The 16,390-nt window shown below is 39.2% G+C and overlaps 1 protein-coding gene and 1 pseudogene across 3 annotated transcripts in view; both read right to left on the bottom strand.

The window, feature by feature from the left end:
• NRDC (nardilysin convertase) overlaps positions 1-16,390 on the bottom strand; it is a 103,307-nt gene that overhangs the window by 68,525 nt on the left and 18,392 nt on the right. The gene's annotated exons all lie outside the window — the stretch shown is intronic.
• On the bottom strand, positions 3,415-10,592 carry LOC125912622 (S-adenosylmethionine decarboxylase proenzyme 1-like; annotated as a pseudogene).

Here is a 16,390-nt window from a genome sequence, read left to right as displayed (position 1 = left end):
TATTTTTGAGAGACAGAGAGACAGAGAATGAACTGGGGAGGGGCAGAGAGAGAGGGAGACACAGACTCTGATGCAGGTTCCAGGCTCTGAGCTATCAGCACAGAGACTGACACAGGGCTCGAACTCACAGACTGCAAGATCATGACCTGAGCTGAAGTCGGACACTTAGGCTGAGCCACTCAGGTGCCCCTGAAGTTTTTTTTTGGTTTTTTTTTAATGTTTTATTTATTTTTGACTGAGAGAGAGAGACAGAGCATGAGCGGGGGAAGGGCAGAGAGAGGGAGACACAGAATGTGAAGCAGGCTCCAGGCTCTGAGCTGTCAGCACAGAGCGTGACATGGGGCTCAAACTCACGGACCGCGAGATCATGACCTTAGCCGAAGTCCGACGCTCAACCGACTGAGCCACCCGGGCGCCCCATGAAATAGTTTTTTTTTGTTTGTTTGTTTGTTTTTAATTTTTTAATATATGAAATTTACTGTCAAATTGGTTTCCATACAACACCCAGTGCTCATCCCAAAAGGTGCCCTCCTCAATACCCATCACCCACCCTGCCCTCCCTCCCACCCCCCATCAACCCTCAGTTTGTTCTCAGTTTTTAACAGTCTCTTATGCTTTGGCTCTCTCCCACTCTAACCTCTTTTTTTTTTTCTTTTCTTTCCTTCCCCTCCCCCATGGGTTTCTGTTATGTTTCTCAGGATCCACATAAGAGTGAAACCATATGGTATCTGTCTTTCTCTGTATGGCTTATTTCACTTAGCATCACACTGTCCAGTTCCATCCACGTTGCTACAAAAGGCCATATTTCATTTTTTCTCATTGCCACGTAGTATTCCATTGTGTATATAAACCACAATTTCTTTATCCATTCATCAGTTGATGGACATTTAGGCTCTTTCCATAATTTGGCTATTGTTGAGAGTGCCGCTATAAACATGGAGTACTGATGCATAGGGGCACCTGTACCCCATGAAATAGTTTTAAGTTGAGTAATAGGTTATCCATTTTGGGGTTTATTATGCACCATAAAAGCTGTGTGTTCTCTTTTGTATATATAAAATATTAGTCTTGGGGCGCCTGGGTGGCTCAGTCGGTTAAGCGTCCCACTTCGGCTCAAGTCGTGATCTAGCTGTCCGTGAGTTCGAGCCCCGCGTCGGGCTCTGTGCTGACAGCTCAGAGCCTGGAGCCTGTTTCAGATTCTGTGTCTCCCTCTCTCTGACCCTCCCCCATTCATGCTCTGTCTCTCTCTGTCTCAAAAATAAATAAACGTTAAAAAAATAAATAAAAATAAAATATTAGTCTTATAGATTTCTTAAGTAACAATCAAAGGAACTTCATTAATAATAGGCCAGTGAGGTCATGCTCCTCTGTGCCAAATAATCAACTCAACAGCAGTAGGATATGTTAAAATCAAAGAGCTATTTTCTAAGAATGTGAACAATCTGTCAAGAAATGCATCCTAGGATAAATCTTAAGACACAGAATCTTCAAAAGGCAAACATCAAGGCATGTAAAAAAAAAAAAAAAATCGGGTGGGGGGGAACACCCCAAACAGCCTTTGTAAAATGTGTTTTTTTTACTAGCTTCAAATTTTCAAAACCAGAAAAAGAAAAGGGTGGGGGTGGGTGGAGGCATTCTACTTTCAAAGTAATCCTAAGCATTCCACTTGCAAAACAGATCATAGGGAGCCTGGGTGGCTCAGTGGGTTAAGCATCTGACTCTTTGATTTCAGCTCAGGTCAAGATCTCACAGTGTGAGATTGAGCCCCACATCAGGCTCCACACTAACAGCATGGAGCTTGCTTGAGATACCCTCACCCCCTCTCTGTCCCTCCCCCTGCCGTGCATGCTCTCTATCTCTCTCTCAAAATAAACTTAAAAATCTATCCTCAGCAGTCTGAAAAAGCAGATCAGGTGTGTTATGGGCTAAATTATGTTCTCCCAAAGTCATATGTTGAAGTCCTAACCTCTAGTACCTCAGACTGTGACTATATTTAGAAATAGAACCTTTAAAGAGATATGACTAAGTTAAAATGAGGCCATTGAGGTGAACCCTAATCCAATCTGACTGGTATACTTATATGACAAAGACATTTGGACACAAAGACACCAGATGTATCTACACAGAAAAAAGATCACATGAGGACAGAGCAAGAAGGCAGCCACCTGTAAGTCATAGAAGCCTCAGAAGAAACCTAACTATTGACACTCAAATCTTGGGACTTCTAGCCTCCAAAGTTGTAAGAAAGTAAATTTCTGTTGTTTAAGGCACCCAGTCTGTGCTATTTTGTCAAAACAATCCTAACAACTAATACAAGGCACTTCACTTTTCAAAAATCATCAATGGCTTCCTGTCATACTTGGAATAAAATCCAAAATCGTTACCAGAGCCTAGAAAGCTCCACATAATCTGTCCACCCACTACCTCTCCAACCTGCTTTCCCTCCACTCTTCCCTCATCCTCTTTGCTCTAACCAAATGACTCTTGTTACAAGAACATTCCCAACAGGCTTCACACTGGGGCCTTTGGGCTTGCTACTCCCAGTCCTAAAGCGCTATCCCAAGGACAGTATTTGCATGACTGTTCCATCTAGTTCAAGTCTTTGCTGAAATTTACCCTTTTCAGAAACTTTCTCTGACCACACTATCTAAAATAGCACCCCAATCTCTATGCTCTTTTATCCTTTTACTTTTTTCTCAACATTTGGCTCTCTCCTTCCTTCCTTCCTTCCTTCTAACTTTTCCTCCCTCCCTTCCTTCTTCCTTCCCTTCCTTCCCTTCTTTCTATTGTCTACACCTTTAGAATGTTAGTTCTGAGAGCAGAGCTCTTCTTTTTCTTCACAGCCATATCCCCAGCACCACAGACATTGTCTGGCACTTAGTAAACGTTTTAAGAGACATTGTTTGGCACTTACGAACCATTTAAAGATTTGTTGAATGAACAGAAGAAGGTTAATGCCTGATACATGGCAGGTATTTAATATCTGCTAAATGAAACAAAATATCAGATAAAATCTAACACCTACTTTTATAGAAACAAATAAAAATATGTGTACAGGAGCACCTGGGTGGCTCAGCTGGTTAAGCCTCGGACTCTTGATTTCAGCTCATGTCAGGATCTCACAATTCATGGGATCGAGCCCCATGTCAGGCTCTGCACTGAGTGTGCAGCCTACTTGGTCTCTCTCACCCTCTCTCCCCTTTCCTCTTACTCTCTCAAAATAAACATTAAAAAGAAAAGTATGTGTACACCTGTACACATTAAATATATATAAAGGTATAAACCAAATGTAACACATATATGTACAGAGAGGAATAAAAGTAGAGCAGGATACAAAGAATTTCCATGCTTTAAAAATTTGTCTATAGTCTATCACTTCTGTACTTTTTCAATCTTTTGTAATAAAAGTATGTTCAATTATTATTTATATAATAAAAATTTAGTAAAAATCCAAAACCCACTACTCAACAAATTAAGAACACACATATACACACACAAAGCCCTTAGCTTTATAGAGGGTTATCTTTCATAAATCAACACCAAGTCCATTTAAAGAGCCATGGGGAAAAAATGCTCTTTATCAACACTTTTTTTTTTTTTTTAACAGTGTATTGCTTTATTGAGAGGGGGTCAGGAGGCAAGACACCATGGCAAGGAATGAAATCAATTTTTAAAAAAATACAGGTACAAGAAGCAATAATGTTAAAATAGTAATACACAAAATGGATAACTGCAATCATTTCTTAAAGAGGACTCGGCTCATGGAAGATAAATTTTAAACGCTGTTGCAAAAAACATCTGTATGAAGTAGAAATTGGTTTCAGTAATATTAGTAGAGAATATGTTCTGGAAAGTGGAGGTAAATGGATGTAAAATCCTGGCAGCAATTTAATAGAACAGTCCCAGATGATTAGGCTGAGGCCAACACCTAATGAGGACAAAAGCCTTGTCTGTGGGGAATTTTGGATGATACATGGAGAAATATTACATTGTGAATAAGCCAAACTGAATTGTTTTCACAAGTGTTGTAAAGTTTCATATAGTAGAAAGTTTTTTCTACATGCACTTCAATTTCACAGCAAGAGTGGCATAGGATACCTAAACACAGAAGAGAGCATTCATGCAAGATATCTAACTCCTTCATATAATAATGCATATAATTCAAAATGATTACATTATCATTACATCTAGGGCTTTCTGCAGCTACAAGGTGGTGGTTATGGAAAGCATGGCTCCCGGTATGAATATCTAAAAAGCAGCCACCACCTCCTTCTATGTGTGTTCTCTTTTTGCATTTGTTCTTATCAACTCTGCTGTTGTTGATGCTTCTTAGCAAAACTGGTAAAAACAAAATTGTAATCATTGAACATAACGCTCTGGCAAGCAAAACATTTAAAACCTTCAATCTTCTGGGGTGAAGAAAGCACTGTGCGACATTTAGAACTCTGATTTACAAACAGGGTGGTCACAAATTTTCCTGGCTTGAAGACTTCCACAACTTTCCTGACCAGGTCATCATAAGAGGTCTGACTTAAGTTTGTTTCAAAGCTAACATAAGAAAATTCTGATTCTGGAGTGATGTGAATAGTCCAGTAAGTTCTATCCGATTTCATTCCATTTATCGAATACCCACAAGGATTGAACAGTGTGGCATCAATGACAGAACCTGGTATCACGTCACGAATTCCACTCTCACAAGTGACATCCTTTGCAGTAATACCATCTTTCATGTAGAACTGGTCCATAACTGCTGGGTCACTCACTCATCAGAATTTCCAGGGTCTGATCTGCCTGACTGATTACCTGAGTCTCTGGAAAATCCAAAGTTTACAAGTACCAACAGTCAGAATTCACACGTCCCATACAATATGCTGCTCCATTTGGGAAAACTGCATTAAGAAATTCTATTTCTTCCTGGAAATTCCAGTGTGGGTACCCTTGATGAGAAGACTTTGTGAAATTCTTACGAGAATAAAAGCTTTGAATTGAGTCAAATCCACTGTAATCCCTAGCAAGTTTCAACAGAGGAACCAACATTTTCAGCAAGAGGGTGGTACCACAGGTCTTCAAAATGAAACGTCTCTTAGAGACAAACGTGCTACTCTCACTGAGTACATAAGCTTCCTGCTTGTCAGTTTTTGTCACACTTATGATTGAACATTGCACATCCTTCAAAAAGTATGTCCCACTCGGATCTTGGGATAGTGCGAAGATCCCCAGATATTTGGTTTAAGTCAGGTTGCTGCCTGGAGAACCAAACCTCCAGCAGCTTCTCAGTCCCTTCGAAAAACTGTGCAGCTTCTATCACCGTGAGACTAGCAAACAACCAACAACCACAGAAAATCAACTAAATTAAATCTCTTCTCCCACCGCTGCTGCCATCGCTGCAGATTGTTCCAGTTGTGCTACTAAAGTTCAGGTTCCTTTTTTTTTTTTTTTTGCTATAATTTTATATTAAATTTTTTTTAAAAAAGGATTAATAAAATTTTCCTGGCTTTTTTTTTCATGAGTGAAAGCTGAACGAACATGAGCCTGTTGGAAATAGAGGCAGATACAGTTCAGTCTCCTGCAGTCCGCTGTTTCCCCATTAAAGAGAGTAGAGTGAGCACTAGCTATGTCGTCGGCCATACTGTGGAAGCTCATCACTTCTATTCAACATTGTATTGGAAGTTCTAGTCAATGAAAAAGATCCATGATATAAATAAATAAATAGGAACTATGAGCCAAAAATACTGAAAGCCAAAAGAATTCATTGCAAAATATATGATTACCTAGAGAATGCAAGAATTTAGAAAAACAAAACAAGGAGCTGGTGGCTCAGTTGCTTAAGCATCCAACTACTGATTCATCTCAGGTCATGATCCCACGGTCCTGAGACTGACCCCTGCATCAGGCTCCACTGTGGGCATGGAGCCTGCTTAAGATTTTCTCTCTCCCTCTCCCTCTGCCTCTCTCTCTCCCTCTCTTAAAAGAAAAGAAAAAACAGAAGAAAAACAAAAATATTAGTATGAAACAGAGTTCCACAAAGTATTCAAATCAAGAACCACAAGCAAAAAATCATGAACTTTCCTATATATCAAACAGAAGCAATTAAAATGAGATTTAAATGTAAGACCCCATTCACAAAAACAACAGAAACTATAAATACCTAAATATACACTTAATAACAATAGCTAACATATTGTGTTAACTTACAGGTCTTAACCATTTAATCCTCACAATAACCCTAATGAGTTATTATTCTTCCCATTTTATGGATGAGAAAACTGAAGTATAAAAAGGGGTTTTTATTTGCCCAAGCTTAGCACACAATGAACCCAAATAGCATGGCACTAGAACTCATTCTTTTCACTACTACTCAACACAATCAACATGCAGAAAAGTAGAAAACTGCAGAAGAAAATAAAAGACGTGACTAATCATACCATGCTGGTGAATGAAAACACCTGATATTGTAAAGATATAAATTCCTTCCCACATGAAATCTGTAAATTCAAGGCAATTCCAATAAGAAAAAATCTCAAGAAGATTTTTTTGTGCAACATAACATACACACTGATTCTAAAATTCATGAGGACAAGAGTCACAAAAAAGGCAAGAACATTTTGAAAAGGGAAAACAATGAGAGGGAAGAGCCTTACCAATTATAAAAATATAAACTTTTAAATGAATTGAAATCAAACAGTATACTGGTACAGGAACACTTACAGATCAATGAAACGATATTCTAGAAACAGCAGTCTTTATAATACTGCTGCAATACCATTTATTATGATTCATAAATGATGCTGAAACAACAGGCAATATCTACTTCCTTGCATTCAACACATATAAATTTCAGAGAGATTATAGAACTAAAAGGAAAAAATGTTCTAAAAGTATTTCTTTTTTTTTTAATGTTTATATTTGAGAGCACACATGCACGCGCGGGAGGGGCAGAGAGAGAGAGGGAGACAGTGAATCCAAAGCAGGCTCTGCTCTGTCAGCAGAAAGCCAGATGCAAGGCTCAAAATCACAAATCATGAGATCATAACCTCAGCCAAAGTCAGATGCTAAACCGACTGAGCCACCCAGGCACCCCTACAAGTATTGTTTTAATGTTTATTTATTCATTTTGAGAGAGAGAGAGAGACAGAGAAAGAGAGAGAGAGAGAGAGAGAGAGAGAGGAAGAGAGGGAGAGGTACAGGGAGAGGGAGACAGAGAATCCCAAGCAGGCTCTGCACTGTCAGCGCAGAGCCCGACACAGGGCTCAATCTCACACCCTGAGATCATGATCTGAGCCAAAGTCAGACACTTAACCCACTGAGGCACCCAGGTGCCCCTAATTTAAAACTTTTTTAAAACAAAGCATCATAAACAAAACAAAGAGCAAACTGCATACAGGCATACCTCAGAGATATTACAGGTTCAGTTCCAGATGCCATAATAAAGCAAATATCACAGTAAAGTGAGTCAAGTAAATTTTGTTTCCCTGTGCATGTAAGTTATGTTTACACTATGCTGTCATCTATTAAGTGTGCAATAGCATTGTCTAAAAGTATGTACATACTTTAATTTAAAAAGACTTTTAGGGCTAAAAAATCATCATCACCCAAGCTTTCAGTGAGTCGTAATCTTTTTGCTGGTGGAAGGTCTTGCTTCGATGTTCATGGCTGCTAACTGATCGTGGTGGTGGCTGTTAAAGCAAAGGTTGGCTGTGGCAAGTTCTTAAAATAAGACAATAAAGTTGACTGCATCAACTGACTCTTCCTTTCACAAAGGATTTCTCTGTAGCATGCAATGTTTGACAACATTATATCCACAGAACTTTTTTAATTTCAATGTTTATTTTTATTTTTGAGAGAGACAGAGTAGGAATGGGGAAGGGGCAGAGAGAGAGGGAAACACAGAATCTGAAGCAGGCTCCAGGCTCTGAGCTGTCAGCACAGAGCCCAATGCAGGGCTCGAACCCATGAATCTCAAGATCATGACCTCAGCCAAGGTTGGATGCTTAACTGACTGAGTCACCCAGAGGCCCTACCCCAGAACTTCTTCAAATTAATCTTCTCAAACTCAACTGCTGCTTTATCAACAAGTTTATATAGTAATCTAAATACTTTGTTGTCCTTTCAACAATCTTCATAGCATCTTTACCAGGAGTAGATCCCATCTCAAGAAATCACTTTCTTTGTTCACCCATAAGAAGCAACTCCTCATCCATTCAACTTTTATCATGAGGTTGCAGCAATTCAGTCACACTTCAGCCTCCACTTCTAATTCTCTCGCTCTTTCCACAACATCTGCAGTTAGTTCTCCACAGAAGTCTTGAACCTCTCAAAGTCATCCATGAGGGTTGGAATCAGCTTCTTCCAAACTCCTATTCATGTACTTTCAGGTATTCTGACCTCTTCCCATGAATCACAAATGTTCTCAACGGCATCTAGATCATGAATCCTTTCCAGCAGGTTTTCGATTTACTTTTTGCCTGGATCCAAGAAAGGAATCAATATCTATGGCAGATATAGCCTTACAACATGTATTTGTTAAATAATAAGAGAAGCCAAAATTACTACTTGATCCATGAACTGCAGAATGGATGTTGTGTTATCATGCATGAAAACAACATTCATCTCATTGTACATCTCCATCATAGCTCTTGGTGACCAAGTGCATTGTCAATGAGCAGTAATATTTTTATTTTTTTAATGTTTATTTATTTTTGAGAAAGAGAGAATGCAAGTGCACACAAGCAGGGGAGGGCCAGAGACAGAGAGAGACAGAGAATCCCAAGCAGGATCCGTGATGTCAGTGCAAAGCCCAACAGGGAACTCTAACTCATGAACCGAGAGATTCATGACCTGGGCCAAAGTCGTACACTCACCCAACTGAGCCACCCAGGCACCCCAGTAATATTTTTTAAAAATAATAATAAAATAAAATGAGCAGAAATCTTTTTTTTTTTTGAAAGGAATCTTTTTTTTTTGTTTTTCTCTGAGCAGGTCTCAACAGTAAGCTTAAATATTCAGTAAGCCATGTTGTAAACAGATGTGCTATCATCCGGGCTTTGTTGTTCCATTTATAGAACACAGGCAGAGTAGATTAAGCATAATTCTTAAAGGCCCTAGGATTTTGAGAATGGTAACTGAGAACTGGCTTCAATTTAGAACCACCAGCTGCATTAGCTCCTAACATGAGAGTCAGCCTGTCCTTTGACGCTTTGAAGCCAGGCACTGACTACTCCTCTCTAGCTATTAAAGTCCTAGATGGCATCATCTTCAGCTACACTGAAAATCTATTTAGTGTCGCCACCTTCATTAATTATTTTAGTCAGATCTTCTGGATAACTTGCTGCAGCTTCTATATCTTGCTGCTTCACCTTGCACTTTTATCTTATGGAAACAGCTTCTTTCTTTAAACTTCATAAATTAACCTCTGCTAGCTTCAAAATTTTCTTTTGCAGCTTCCTCACCTCTCTCGACCTTTATAAAATTGAAGAGAATCAAGGCCTTGTTTTGGATTAGGCTTTAAGGAAATAATCTATCCAAACCATTCAAACTTTCTCCCTTATCAGGTTGTTCTGCTTTCTTGTCATTCTTATCATTACTGTATTCACTGAAGTAGTACTTTTTTTTTTTTTTTTAAAGTTTATTTCTTTTTGAGACCGAGAGAGACACAGCATGAACGGGGGAGGGTCAGAGAGAGGGAGACACAGAATCCGAAACAGGCTCCAGGCTCAGAGCTGTCAGCACAGAGCCCGACGTGGGGCTCGAACTCACGGACCGCGAGATCATGACTTGAGCCAAGATCGAGAGTCGGACGCTTAACCGACTGAGCCACCCAGGCGCCCCTGAAGTAGTACTTTTGATTGCATTCACAATTTGGCTAACTGGCTCAAGAGATCTGGCATTCAGTCTATCTCAGTTTTTAAATTTTTTTTGTTTATTTTTTAAAGAGAGAGAGAGAGACAGGGAGCAGGGGAAGGGCAGAGAGAAAGGGAGACACAGAATCTGAAGCAGGCTCCAGGCTCTGAACTGTCAGCACAGAGCCCAACACGGGGCTCAAACTCCCGGACCGTAAGATCATGACCTGGGCCAAAGTCAGCCACTTAACTGAGCCACCCAGGCACCCCACAGTCTCAGTTTTTGACATGACTTCCTCACTAAGCTTAACCACTTCTAGCATTTGACTTAAATAAAGTAAGAGACACAAGTCTCTTCCTTTCACTTGTACACTTAACTGTAGAGTTATGAATTGGCCTAATGTCGATATTGTTACATCTCAGGGAACAGGGAAGCCCAAGGAAGAGAGAGGCAGGTGAATGACGAGTCAGTGGACCAGTCAGAACACACACAACATTTATTGACTAAGCTTGCTATCTTATATGGCCACACTTTGTGGCATCCCAAAACAATTACAATAGTAATATCAAAGATAACTGATCACAGATCACCATAATGTAGTAATAATAAAATAATAAAAATAATAATAATGATGATGAAAATTACCGAAATGGGGCACAGAGACACAAAGTTAGCAAATGCTGCTAGAAAATGGTGCTGATAGACTTGATTGACAAAGGGTTGCCACAAACCTTCAATTTATGGGGGGGGGGGGGGGGTATGCAGTATCTGTAAGATGCAATAAAGCAAAGCACAGTAAAATGAGGTACGCCTGTGCTGAGAGAAAATATCAACGATATATAAAAGTTCCTTCACATCAATGAGCAAAGAAACAAAACTAAGGAAAACAGGCTTTACTATTTATTTATTTATTTATTTACAGATCAAGCATGAGCAGGGGAGGGGCAGAGAAAGGAAGAGAGAGAATCCCAAGCAGGCTCTGTGCTGTTAGCATGGAGCCTGATGCAGGGCTCAAACTCACGAACCGTGAGATCATGATCTGAGCTGAAATCAAGAGTTGGATGCTTAACCGACTGAGCCACCCAGGTGCCCCAAGGAAAACAAGTTTTACAAAGATATAAAAACATTTCAAGAAGAACCACAAGACATCCAATAAATGAAATGATGATGAAACTCACCAGAAATCAAAGATAACCAAATTAAAACAATAATATATTTTTCATCTAGCAAACTAGCTAAAAAAATAAAAATTACTGCTATCTAATAGCAGTAATGACAAGGGAGAGAGTATTCTCACCTAGTTTGGGGGTTCTGCTTACATAATGGTTCTGCTTACATAAATGGGTTAGAAAAAAGTGCCCAAGGTTAGGTAGCAAGATATTGTAATGGGATCACAAGTGAAATTACTTTCCATCTGACACCAATATACTATTATACTTTAATCACAAACTTCACTTGCCCCCAGACCCTTTGCTTCTTACATATACAAGTTAATGATTACTGATTGTTTTCTCCACATTTACATGTGTAAATCTTGTTTTCTTCATGTTCACCACATGGGTAATAATCTTGTGAGCTCAAAAAATACAGAGATGAAACCCCTGTTCACCACTCTTGTCTCCTCCCAAACATTAGCCTCTCTCATATTCAATTCTGCGTCCGCTCTCTTGATGGACAAGAGAGAACTCCAGACTTATAGTGTGCAACACTGTTTATAAATCTCAACTGGTATAGTGTTTGTATAGGGAAATACGGCTATACCCATTAAAATGTAAACTCTGCATACTTTTAACCTCATAATTTCATTTCTAGGCATCTTATGGAAATATTCATATGCACCATAAAGATAGGTCTACAGTGTTCACTAAAGCAACATTTGATAGGGAAAAACTAGAAATTACCCAAATGTCCACAAATAGATGAATGTGCAAATAAATTATTCTACAGCCATAACATAGCATACTACTGAGACTTCAAGACCTCATTTTCTCATATAGAGAGAAAATAGTGAGGCAAGTTCCAGCCCAAATTGCTATTTTTAGGCCTAGATAGTGCTAAATCATTTTAGTCAAAAAGAATACTTGGAGGGCTAACAGTGTAATTACATAAACTTGTCATTACTTCCCCCCAAACGATTTAGTCTCAAATATTTGTATGTATATAAGATGTCACCTATCTCTAAGAAAACTTCTCTTCCTCCAACTTATTCAATTTGTCTTCCTTTATTTGGTTTCATTCTCCCATTGCTCCTGTACTGATAGTGAAGACTGAAGTAGATGGTATTATTCTCTCCATCATAAAGTATCCACCACTCACTTTTATTTGTTCCATTAACAAGCTAACCTTTTGTTAAGAAGCCCACTTTCAGTCACTAAAATTACCAGTTACGAGCTCACATATTTAAATCCAAAAATACTTGAGACCACATGGTGAGGGTAGGGAGAGTGGGGACAAGTTACATAGTTACAAAGTAAGCCCTCCCAAATACCCTCTTTTTTTAAATTTTTTTAAGTTTATTTATTTTGAGAGACAAAGAGAATGAAAGGGGGAGAGGCAGAGAGAGAAAGGGAGAGAAAGAATCTCAAGCAGGCCCTGCACTGCAGGCTAAAACTCATGAACCGTGAGACCATGACCTGCCTGAAACCAAGAGTCAGAGACTTAACAAATTGAGCCACCAGGCGCCCCACAATATCCACTTTTAACCTAAAGAGATTTAGCACTGTTTAGACCTAGAATTAACAATTTAAGGCTAGAGCCTTTATCATTAATTACAGCACATTTGGAATTTTAGACATCTTTGCAGTTTAAAACTGCAGGCCTGGTTCAAGAAATCAATAAAAGCATTAAAAAAGCTTTAAAAAAATCAAACCCCTGTTTACCCTTGCCTATAATTCTAGGCCAGCTGCAACTCTTGAGTCAAAACAGCCCATATACTAAAACTGATATGACCAGCCTGAATCAACTAAAGTGTTCTTATCCAAGCAGCATTAGTTTAAAGCTAAACATACAACTGTTTTTTAAAAAAGCTGTGGGGGGTGGGGGGCGCAGGGAGAAGACCTGCATGGTACAACATAGTTCTTGCAAATAACCACGCTTAAAAAATTCACATGCCTCTTTACTTGTTAAAACATAATACCAAGCCACTGTATTTAGGACCCACCAGAGGTACATTTTGCTCCCCAAATGGCAGTCCTTCCCCATTTCTCAAGGTTCCTCAGCTATGGAACAGGTGTTAGGTTATTAGGTGTGACTGATTATTTTAATAATGGCCCCAATTACTGACATACATATCTTCCCACAAGGGTCAGAGGCTATTTCTCCCAACCCCTTAAATCTAGGCTAGTTTTGTAATTTTGTCCTATATATTGTGATGAAATTGATGTGTAAGTCCTGGAGCCTAGGCCTCAAGATGTCTTGCAGCTTCTGCCTTTACTCTCTTGGGAATCAGTTGCCATGTAAAGTAATACAAGCCAGACTGAATAAGCAGAGATTTTGTGCAGACAGAAGGCCCACTTTCTCACTGTCCTCACCAAGGTCCCAAACATGTGACTGAAGTCACCTTAGATACTCTAGCTCCAGTCAACCCACCGAATGAATGCAGCACACAAGTGTGACCCTAGGCACAAAAGAGTGTCCAGCTATCCCACAGAATTTTAAGAAATAATAAATCATTGTTGCTTTGAGCCACTTCAATTGTGAGGTAGACTGTTACACAACAATACCAATATACTGGGAGAACTCAAATGGTTGAGCAACACCACTTCTGGATATAAAGCAGGGACTCAAACAGGATTTGTAAATCAATGTTCATAGCAGCATTATTCACAACAGCTAAAAGGTGCAAACAACCCAATGTCTATCATTGGATGAATGGATAAACAAAATGTGGTATATGCACACAACAGAGTATTTTTCAGCTTTAAAAAAGTAAGAAATTCTGGAGCACCTGGGTGGCTCAGTTGGTTAAACGTCGCACTTCAGCTCAGGTTATGATCTCAGGTTTGTGGGTTCAAGCCCCGTGCTGGACTCTGTGCGGACAGCTCAGAGCCTAGAACCTGCTTCAGATTCGGTGTCTCCCTTTTTCTCTGCCCCTCCCCCACTCACATTCTCTGTCTCTCAAAAATGAACAAATGTTAAAAAAAAATAATAATACAAAAAAGGAAAGAAATTCTGACACATGCTACACGATGGATGAATTCTGAAGATACACGAAGTGATATAAGCCAGATAGAAAAGGACAAATATTGTGTAATTTCACTTATACGACATACCTACAGAAGCCAAATTCACTGCAAGAAAGTAGAATGGTAGTTGCCAGGGCTTGGGAGGGGGGCGGAAATGGAGAGTTATTGTTTAATGAGTTCAGAGTTTCAGCTTGACAAGATGAAAAGATATGGAGATGGATGGTGGTGATGGCTGTACAATATAAACATACTTAATGCTACTGAACCATACACTTAAAAATGGCTAAAATGGTAAATTTTGTTATGTATAGTTTACCACATTTTTAAAAAGCACAAATCTTCCCCAACTTGATTTCATAATCAAACAAGAGAAAGTTACAGGAAAAGATAAATGGAAAGGAAAATATCAGCTTTATCTTTGATAAAAAGGTAGGATGAAGAACATGGCTTAAGAGTGGCTCAGAAATGGCTTGCAAACACTATGAATTAAAGTTATCAACCAAAATAGAACTATTTCCCCCCAAAGCAGAACTTGTCCTGCACTCAGTTTACTGTACTAGAAAAGAATATGCCAAAGTACTTGCTGGCTACAGGCTGGAAAGAAGTGAGAGATGAACAGGTTAAATTGGCACATGCCCCAGGTAATACTACTGCACTCATTAATCAGATAAATCACTCCTCCAGTGAAGAGAAGAGGTAAAGAAAGAAGCTACGAGTTTTTTTGTGCCTTGAGGGAGGGGAAGAAAGGCTCCACTGCAGAATCCTTGGCTGCAAACCCCTCACCTGTGTCCCCAGCCCATCTTGGCTCTTGCATTTTCCCACAGCAAAGTCCCTCCACACTTAACCAGTGTTATAGTAGTATATAATAGTTTCAAAAGAAAACAGAGGAGAAGAACTAGAAAAAAAATTTTTTGAGAAAATTTCCTGGCTGGAGTTCCTGGGTGGCTCAGTCAGTTAAGCTTCTGACTCTTGGCATCAGCTCAGGTTATGATCGAGCAGTGGTGAGATCGAGCTCCACACTGAGTGTGGAACCTGCTCAGGATTCTCTCCCAATCTCTCTCTCTCACTGCCCCTCTCCTGCTCACGTGCGCATGTATGTGTGTGTGCGCGCTCTCTCTCGCTCTCTCTCAAATTAAATAAACATAAAAAAGAAAAGAAAAACTTCCTGGAACTGAAGAACATACATTCTAGACTGACTGAAGAATAAAGGTACAACAAAACAAATGCATTGATTGTTACCTGATATGTTTGACCATAGCTGGAGAAGTTTTAAAGCTCTGGCAGAGTAGTAGGAAAGAATTCATGTTAGATAACAAAGCACACTAAACAAAAATAATAAGGCATCTTCGATATAACACCAAAAGTACACACGGCAAGAGAAAAAAAATAAACTAGACATCATCAAAATTGAAAACTTTTGTGCTTCAAAGAATACTACCAAAGGAAAAACTTTGCAAATCATTTATCTAATGAGATGCATATCTAAAACACAACAACTATTACTACTCAATTAAAACAAAAAATAAAGACGAGCAAAGGATCTGAATAGACATTCTCCGAATAAGATATACATGGTATAAGACAACAAGATGACCAAAAACCACATGAAAAGATGTTCAACATCAGCCATCAGAGAAATGCAAATCATAATGAGATACCACTTTACACCTACCAGGAGGGCTATACTCAAAACTACAATGAGCTATCACTTCACACCTGTCAAAATGACTAAAATTAACGACACAGGAAACAAGAGATGAGGGTGAGGATGAGGAAAAAGGGGAACCCTCCTACCCTGTTGGTGGGAATGCAAACTAGTGCAGCCACTTGGAAAACAGTATGAAGTTTCCACAAAAAGGTAAAAAACAGCAATTTTATGATCCAGCAACTGCACTACTAGGTATTTACCCAAAAGATCTAAAAATACTGGTTTGAAGGGATACATGCACCCTGATGTTTAAAGCATTATCTACAATAGCCAGATTATGGAAGGAGCCCAAATGCCCACTGACTAATGAATGGATAAAGATATATATATATGAACATTACTCAACCATAAAAAAGAATGAAATCTTGTCATGTGCAATGACATGGATGGAGGTGGAGAGTATTATGCTAAGTGAAATAAGTCAGAGAAAGACAAATACCATATGATTTTACTCATATGAGTATTATGAAACAAATGAGAATTTAAGAAACAAAACAGAAGAACATGGGAGGGAGGGGTGGACAAGAGAGAGGCAAACCATAAAAAAGACTCAACTACAGAGAACAAACTGAAGGTTGCTGGAAGGGAGGTGGGCAGGGGGATGGGTTAAATGTGTGATGGGTATTAAAATGGGCACTTGTGATAAGCACTGGGTACT

The sequence above is a fragment of the Panthera uncia genome, assembly GCF_023721935.1.
Source record: "Panthera uncia isolate 11264 chromosome C1 unlocalized genomic scaffold, Puncia_PCG_1.0 HiC_scaffold_4, whole genome shotgun sequence".
NCBI classification, from domain to species: Eukaryota; Metazoa; Chordata; class Mammalia; order Carnivora; family Felidae; genus Panthera; species Panthera uncia.
The sequence above is the reverse complement of the archived record's forward strand: the minus strand, read 5'-3'. Positions and strand labels throughout refer to the sequence as shown.